The sequence below is a fragment of the Ptychodera flava genome, chromosome 8 (assembly GCF_041260155.1).
Source record: "Ptychodera flava strain L36383 chromosome 8, AS_Pfla_20210202, whole genome shotgun sequence".
Taxonomy (NCBI): Eukaryota; Metazoa; Hemichordata; class Enteropneusta; family Ptychoderidae; genus Ptychodera; species Ptychodera flava.
This window is the reverse complement of record NC_091935.1, coordinates 3,244,320-3,253,775: the sequence shown is the minus strand read 5'-3', so window position 1 is coordinate 3,253,775 and position 9,456 is coordinate 3,244,320. Positions and strand designations below refer to the sequence as shown.

General features: G+C 38.1%; 1 long non-coding RNA gene across 1 annotated transcript; it reads right to left on the bottom strand.

The window, feature by feature from the left end:
- Window positions 1–1,476: 1,476 nt before the first annotated feature.
- Window positions 1,477–4,331, bottom strand: LOC139137870 (uncharacterized). The gene is made up of 3 exons (XR_011553467.1): window positions 4,212–4,331; window positions 3,394–3,546; window positions 1,477–1,941 (listed from the first exon to the last, which is right to left on the bottom strand). It is a non-coding gene; the product is annotated as an uncharacterized lncRNA (long non-coding RNA).
- Window positions 4,332–9,456: the final 5,125 nt, after the last annotated feature.

Sequence of the window (9,456 nt, the reverse complement as noted above, 5' to 3'; positions counted from 1 at the left end):
TGTGCTTGTCGACTGCGGCATGTTATGATCTCGGATAAAGTTGTGACGGAAAAACGTCGCTTCCAGGTAATAATGCTTCAGGACAGAAAGTTTTAGATTCTCGCTCGAATTTCCCTCGGGGAATCTGTACAGCAATGTGTCATATAGTCCGGAATAAAAAGCAATCAGGAGGTCACAGTGTAAATTTTTGAATAAGCGAAAGAAATTAAATAAATATACAAATATTTGATATTCGAAATTCGGTAAATATACTAAATAAACTCTTAAGGTAGAATGCGCCTCGGGGACAGATATTTCGACTATTTTTTACAATTCTTTTCTGTTCTACCACTTGTGGGGTTTATTTTAAAGCTCATGCTGTAAGAAAACTTTTCAAAGTCACTCTTAGTTTTAGAAAAAATACAAAATTATATTTTTCTCCGTAGAGTTAACACAGAGACGGCTGGCATTTTGAATTTCAAATATCGGTGAATTTTGAGTAATTTATTTCTCTAGTACCAAAATTTAAACGATATATGTCAATTTGATTGCAAACCTAAAGACATATCGGAGTACGGTTGAAGACACTGGGGTACCCGTCCAAAATTTGTTCAGTAAATAGTGTGCATGGAGAAGATTCAAGTCGAAATGGTTACGGAAGCCAGTTACCATTCAGCCTTTCGCAGATAGATTATCTCAAGCCTTGATTCTGCGTTTTCGACACACCGCAAACAAGAATTACATTGGCGCTTCTTACGGCTGAGGCTTGTGTTTATAGCGATGGTACAATATGACTTCTGATTTATTCATGTCTTTTATTGAAGTTCCTCCAATGATCCAATCAATGACAATACGAAATCTTATTTATATTGGTTGTGAAAAATAGTTGTAAATAGAGTTTACATGGTCACGGTGGTTTCGAGAAGTACATGCCTCCAACTCACTGATGAAATATTGACGATGACATCTTAGCCTATTTACTTGAAAAATAACCACAGTGAATAGATCAAAACTCGTCAGGAAAGACCTTACAATCTCTGAATCCATTACCCCTACCGCCCCGTAATGTAAAATGTTTAGGTACGCACTTCGAGATGTCTCGCGACAGGTCAAAGATCAACCTGATTAAAATCCAATTTAGAGATGGGTCGGTCTTTCACGTTATGGTATTACAGTCTTTTTTGTGCGGTGGTAGTGAGGGGACCGCACAAAAAAGACCGTAAACGATAACGTAAAAGACCGACCCATCTCTAAATCGGATTTTAATCAGATTGGTCAGAGATCATCTTCAGAAAGCTAATAGTATGTTCCTCTTCACTAATTTTACATGCAAATCACTTTTCAAACTACATGGAAACTATAGATAGGCTTGACCGTCAGTATTATTTTCAGTAAAATAGGAGCTGGCGAAGCAAAGGAAAATACATTCAAATATGAAACAAAACACTCCTAAGAAGCAACATCAAAGGGGCTGTATCGAAATCTTTGGGCGATTTATTTTCATTATTGTCATTGTGTATGTCGATTGCAAAATCTTGTCTAACTCTCAAAGTGGATAATCAATGATAGAGGTCTGTCAAAAGGAAATATAACACTGGATGCGCTCTCAATCGTACGTCATAACTGTACCTTGAAAATCTGACGATAATTCTTGTAATCATTGTAAAGTACACCTGGTAGCCTGTTTGAATGGAATTTAAGTCTTGTTTTATTGTTTTATCACTTTATTCTGTTACAATTCATTAGAGAGATTAAACCATGCAGAACGTTACATTAAGGAGACTGTTACATAGCCATCTATTCGAAGCCGGAATAATGTTTGTCCGGATCATCGAGCGTGATAACAGTAATCACAACAATCGTAGTTATAACAATAAACGCACTGCAAACGGACAGCAAGAGGGAGATCTTGCTAAGCTTATCTGCAATGTCATGTTCTTCCTCGTCTCGTCTTTTGAAAGCCTTGCAGAGAGAGAGAGAGAGAGAGAGAGAGAGAGAGAGAGAGAGAGAGAGAGAGAGAGAGAGAGAGAGAGAGAGATATCTTTTATAATACGAGGAAATAAGCAACGACTAAATTATTTTTTTGTAAAATTTATCAGCTCATGTGAACATTCTTCGCCCCTACTAGAGGACGCATGTTTTTCACTTCGCGGGAGGTTGGAGGCATTTAGGGGAGCATGAATTTTAAACACACTGATTAAAATCCAAACAGGATTATATTGTTCATATTTGCAAGGTACTGTCTTGTTGTGTGTACACTAGAAATGTTGATTGGCATGATCTCTGTTGATAAAATATTCCTTTGCACCTTATACAAGGGAAACAAAATAATACTATGAAATGTGCTTTCACAGTCGATTGTTAAAAAGTCTAGCAATCCCGCCACTTGGCAAAATGAGCACTTGACCATGGAGTTTAATCTCCGTAATGTCATTATAATGTCATTGTCACTCTGACTTCTCGTAGAAATAGTTCAGCTTCACTGATTTTACAGGTTGTAACACCAATAATACGATAGTTGCCATAGCGATACCCCGGGGCATTCATTTTCCGGGTGAAAACTGTAGAACAGTTTGGATACTGGCAATTGAAACTTTTCTCTGTTCAAGTATGGCTTTGCTTTGACAGCTTTAATTTATCAAAATATTAATCAAGCTCTTTCGCTATAAGTTTTTTTCTTTCAATTAATGATCCAAAAATAATTTGAGTCAATCACAGTAAGTCATGATCATGATATTTTTCTCTCTGCCTTCATCTGACCCTTTCCTTGTTTATACATTTTTGATGCTGTATCAGGTCCTTACCGATGCGACACGAAAATGATTTTTTCCAGCAAACCCGGCAAGAGGAGCAGTATCTTTGGGCATAGGTACTGGATATAAATATTGCACATGGCTATAAGCCTTACAAGATTTATCCCTTATTTGTTGTTTGAAACAGCGATAAGATGCTCACTGTGGTTGGGGTCGTGCGTGACGTATTCGTGGACGATTGGAACAATTGCTATATTCTGATCACTCTGAAAACACCCACAGCACAGAAATTTCGTTCACAGTTACACGTAATCAGTTTCATGGAGATGTTACACAGAATATCATATTTGGTATGAACATTGATATTGATTTGAAGTAAGTAGTTGTCCGCACTTGAATTTTAAGTTACTCTGTCAATAGTAATGATAAATTTGCAGGTCACGGTAACGAATCAAATCGTCAAAATAGTGCATTTTCAGAATGTATGACGGTACAAAACTGCATTTGACATATAGAAAAAGAACTAACAGAATTACAAAAGTTTACGGCTACCGAATGTTTAGGGTATTTCTATAACCGTGCCACATAATGAATCCTCAAGCCCTTCTCCACAGGAGAATAACACAACACTCTTTTAAGTGACTCTTTGTGATTTACTTACAAATATGGATACGATAACAGCGGCGATGCCAAGGGGAATGAAACAGCATGATGCGTTTAATATGGCAAATGTCATGGCTCCCACATCCAAGTAAGTTAGGGATTTTGGTCTCGCGTCGGGATCTACCAGTAGTTGTTGAAGCGGGACAACTATCTATGTGAAAAGAAAGAGAGGTTTGATGACGTCTGCTATTATGAAAACGTTTTCAGCAAGATTAGAAGTGCTGTCTAATCCCTAACATTTTGAACGTTCAGTGGGCTATGAAGTGACAGCCTCTTCACATTTGTGTGACGTATCCTCTGTATCGAACATGCTTTTACACCATAAATCAAAAAATGTCAGATCAGCACAGCGAGACATTGTTGAATTATATTTTAGTTTTGAGAAGCGCTGCCATCACAGGCTGGAATTCAAAATACTCATACTATTGTATAACATATTTTGTATGTGCAAAATTGAGAGATAAAAAACTGCCTAGCATGGGGGGGGGGGGTCATCATGATTGTATCATTAGAGCCTGTTTGGACACCATATTCCAGGATTACATAAAGTGACACGCAAAAACCATTAGGACATATGAAGCTTTTAGGATAGCACTCGTAAACGTTAGATTCTCTGCTTTTTTAAAGACATAGTACGAGGGGGGTTTCGTTGTCATCTTTGATGAGAAAAATTCCTTTGAAAAAGAATGTATTTGTCAAGTGTAACGCTACCTTAAGAAGCCACATCAGGACCATGGACAATTATGGTTGCCCCGTTTCTCTCAGTGTAATGAATATCATGATAATCAGCCCTGATCGAGAATGAAGCGAACTTACCATCACATCTGATGACATCAATGATCCTTGGGAAGGATACACTATAGGATGTTGTGGTGCATACTGGGGTAGTGGATATGTTTGCTGTAGCGGAACTCCATACGGTTGACCAAAGGCCTCTATTCAAGAAAATTAACACTTCAAAAGTAACAAACAAACAAATGAACATAAAATATTCGAATTTCACTTCACCAGCCTGCCGATGGGTACCAAATTGCTGTGTGCACACATCATGCATGGACACAGTAATCCATTCAGCGTCCCTCCATCAAAATTTTTATGATGCTACTAATAAAGATAATCTAGAAAATCCAAGTCATATGTAGATGACACAATGTTCCCGGCCGCATAGCATTGGACAAGTCCATGAGTAGGCAACAGACGAATGGATAGCCTGAGATATCTGCCTCAGGGCAAATCTCTCGTTATATGAAAATTTGATCCAAATCTGTTCAGAATCTAAATCGGGACACTTTTCTTAGTTGTATGGCATCTTGATGATATATGCTGTAGGTGTCTCAGCAGATACTTGTTTGGAGCCCCTAGCGTGGATTGGGTTATCTTTTCAGGTACAAACGTTTTTTGAACAGGAAAATATCTACTGTGTCATTTTGTGAAATTTTGAAGGGTTTTACGGCGATATCTCATAAACTGCCCGGAATTTTTAGAAACGCATGCTTATCTATATTCTCATCTATGACTTCAATGATCCTACAAAAATCAGCTAAATTGGTTTACAATTGAGATAGTTGAAATATTTTGAGCACTTTCAAAATATCAGGAGTCGAAAATCCATAGAAAACAACGGAACGGTAAGATTTTTCAAGCGCAAAAGTGCGCGTTTGGAACGTTGCCAGCGATAGCAACCAACGCGCGCTTTGAATTCTTCGGTATCGTCTTAATTAAGACAGGATGTTGCTAAATGTCATTGCATTCAATTAAAACAATGTGAGATCAACATATTTATCAAGTTTCATCAACTTTGCTGAAGTGTTTCTGGATATATCACTCTAATTACGAAAGCTTACTAAATGTGCAATATTTAGCAAGTAACTGGCATACTGCTAAATGTTCTTGCACGCTATTACGGCACTGAGAGTTCACATCTGCACCAAGTTTCATCAAATTTAATGCAGTATTTCTGGACATAATGTAAATATGTAAATCAGCTTCAATTGACCTGGTACTGCTAAATGTCTTACATGCTATTACAACACTGTGAAATCAAGAATCTGTACCACGTTGGCAATAAATTTGGTGCAGTATTTCTGGACATTGTACACTAATTAGGAAAGTTGACATTACACCTCCAAATATCTTTGCGCACACTATTACAGCATATCTGGCATATCAACATATGTACTAAGTTCTATCAGATTCGAATCAATGTATTCTTGAAATATCAAGAATGATTTGAGTGTCTTTACACATGCACATTGGGAATATACAAAGGCAATTTCGGATTCAGATTCAGACACAAGTTTGAATACCAGAAACCAAGGGCAATTTTAAATTCAGGTTCAGAGGATGTAGCTCCGAATATCCAAAAACAGTGAATCCTTGGAGCCAAATTTGATTGTTTTGTGAGAGCAAGTGGCTTGTATCAAGATACTGTAGGATACTACACTTATGCCAAGTTTTAAAAAAATACTTCGCAGGTGTCTGAGAAAAGGCTGGTGACGGATGCACGGACGGACGGACATGACCTAATCTATGTCTCCGCCGGATTTCGTCCGCGGTAGGGACTAACAACTGACCATCGCCATCTAGAGCGAAGTTGAGCAGAAACGGAATTTGTTGAAGCATGTTTGTAGTATCATTTCTTGGTTCATTAGTGAGATGTCAATCTCGTCACAGACTGTCAGTTTAATACTTATATCAGTGCTGACTCTTCAGTCTGCGTGTGCAGTGCCGATGTCAATATGTATGTTGGTTATACACATGCATGAAGTGTTGACAATCAAAACTAATAGCCATTGAAATATTTTAGAGAAAACACTAATTTTTGATTATTAAAAGACCGTTGAAAAGTTTTTGAGTTTCACAAAAAGTGGCAACATTTTCCTCCGACAGGAAATTTAGTTGATCATTTACGGGGTTGCTATACATGTTACATGACAAGGAAATATAGACAAGGTTAAATTAGTAGTCATTGGATGTATGTCTTAATAATTGATAAGAACTGATTTTTCTTCCTTTTGATTGGCTTCATGGATTAAGCCGCTGCATGTGAGCGAGTGACTGATAGATCGCAGGATTTGCTCAATTGGCTGACATCTACGCCAGCCGCTATAGCGGATTGACTCATCGTCTAAACCGTTAATGTCGACTTTCGGTCCGACGAAAAACTTAAATCTCTGAGCTAACGCAGTATACTTACCATTTTTCCCGGATTCCATTGCGTCAAAAAACTGAATTGCTGTTTCTCGTACTCGACCGGGTTGCCGTGCCAAATCTTTCTCTAGACCCCCCCTCCGTCAAACTCGTTTCTTGTTAAAAATGTAAGGTGTTGACGGTAATAAAAAAAACGTGGCGATCTGGTACCAGTCAAGGAAGGTTAACGTGACGTCACACATGGTTTAAAAGAAAGTGATAAAGTTTCTTGTAATTTATGACAAGAAAAGAGACGTGGGAGGATTTTTACACCGTGCATGCCATAGGAGTCAAGCAAAGATCTAGCGATATTTAAACACTTGACTGTTTATGTGCGTTGAGTGATTGATCAGTGAGAAAGTAAAGTTTTTTGCTATGCATTGTCATGCGATGTACTGACAAAAGTATGCATTCTCCGATCTCTTAATCCTTGTCAACTGTTGAGCTGTGGTAAAAAAAGTTGTCTAAGGTTTCTTTTCATATTTCATAATCAAAATGATGAAGATATCCAGATAAACATTACATCTTGCGTCATCTGAATTTTTTGATATTTTTCAATTTCATCACAGAAAACATACCAGAAAGTCGATCAAAGTCGACGCAACTAAAGCACGTATCGTACGATGTAGTTCGTATAATATTGTGGATGAAGAAAATTCAGGTCGGAAAAGGATCACAGAAGCCGGTAAACAGCATCTTGAGCTTTATTGCCGTTACAGGACGCAACGCAAGAATTTATAAAACCATTATTGATGTAACGCACCCAGCTGTAGCCGTAAAGAGGCCGGTGTTCACGACGACGGTATAATATGACCCACTATTACATGCATGACCTTTATTGAAGTTTCTTTTTGCTCCTTTGACATAATAAGCCATATATTTTTCGTGATTGTAATAAATACCTGTGCTTGCCGGACTTGAAAGTAGACTGCTGTAATTCAGGGATCAAATATTTATTATTAATCTTAAACTACCTTCACGAATAATAAAAAAATTTAAGCCTCGTCGAAAATTTTCACGATACAAAGATTATCTTCGGAAAGTTGTAATTATCCACATCAATTCTCGATACTTTAAAGGTCTTGTGAAGAGGAAGACTGAAATATTTTGCATTGGAATTTTTCAAAACTGCACTCCCAGTTCCGAATAAAGGCCCTCGTGTATTTTCACTTCGATGTGGTTTAGTCAGATTTTTGTGGTTCATTTATGGCTATACTCGATATATTTCACTACATCGATATTAAACGTCGTAAAAAAAGAAACTTGTCGTATAGTGTGATACAGCCGACCGGAACCATACTCTTTAGCAGCGATATGAAAATACCGTACTTGACCATGAACGGCGAAAGGTGTCACGATGTCGGCCGTATTATGAATACATATGTTCAATGCATTCGTTTGCTTTATTAAGCTTGATTACTGGTATATATTATATTACTTTATTATTAGCATATGATGATAACTTTCGAACCATTAACTTATCATGACTCAGAAGCAAAATTGACTCAATTATATGTAAACTGAGTAAAAATAGCAATGACTCGAAGTGCTGGTCAACGACGGCGACCTGAATCTCCATGGAAACACAAAGCTTGGGTATAGCTTGGTCCAAGATCGCTAACCAATTCTGTGACAAAATGGTAGTCATCGAAGCTTGTTAGCCTTAATAACCATTTCAGAATTAAGCTTTGAAACATAAGCTTTCACAAAGGTCAGTACGCCAAAGGTACAGCAAAGCTTTGGTGTCAATATCTTCGGTAAAGGTTGGCATGCAAACCCTTGTGCGAATCTTTGACTCGAAGCTTCATTTAACATTGGCCAAGCTTTGGCAAAGGAACTGCAGAAACGCGTGTCTACGGGCCGGCGCTGCTACACAGCCAACACGTCAAAAAAAAAGCCAGCGCACAGCCCGTGGGCTACAATTATTGCAGCTACATTCTGGTAGTCTTGTTTGGTCAAGCCGTCATAGTAGATCGGGTCGTTGTGGTGCAATGTGTTGGGGACTTTCGACGGCATCTGGTTCATACATGCACGGGACATGTACGGACCGACGTACGTGACTTCTTGTACTTCTTCTTTATGTGCTAAAGCATTTGTTCAGAGGACGGATAAACACTTTTCTGGTTGTGGTACTCGACAGAAGGCGCCATTGTGTTCCAGGCAAGCACAGATAGGCTGATATCCACCTGACGTCACACATCCGGGTTCGATTTTTTCGCCGGAAAATGTGACTAATATATACAACGGAAAATGCACTTTTTTCAATAAATACACACTTAAACAATTTTTCTGTTGTAAGTATTTTGCTTGTGCCTTCCCATGCATTATTTAACGAGTGAAAATCACCTTTTCAGCAATTTTACATTTACTCCTCATAAGACCTCCAAGTACGATTTTGCCACCCAGGTGAGTCACAAACGTCTCGGGCGGTTGACCATATTTTAAATATGGCGGAATTTCTACCGGTAAAGCACACAGGATTACACAAGTCAAAGTAAAGTTTTAGGTTGCACAGAAATTTCATACTAAAAATGCTTTTAAAAGATGAACAGATGCATGAGTGTAGCTTGTTTCTCAATCAAACAATTTCATGACATGAAATTCTGACTAAAATGGCGTCCAGTCGTAGCCCAAATATGAGACCATTACCTGACACTATTTTCGTTTGCAGCGCAGCCAGTGGTAGAAATGGATCAGGGGACCAGACTAAATATACCGATCAGATAAAGTTCATTCAAGATATTGAAACTAATTCCATCATAGGGAACCCAGAAATCTGGTTGTTGTTGTTTGTATTGTAGTTTCTGTTTACTACTCGTGTCGTTGTTGTTGTTGACCAATAAAATTCAACGAACATAACTGTTCTGTTGTT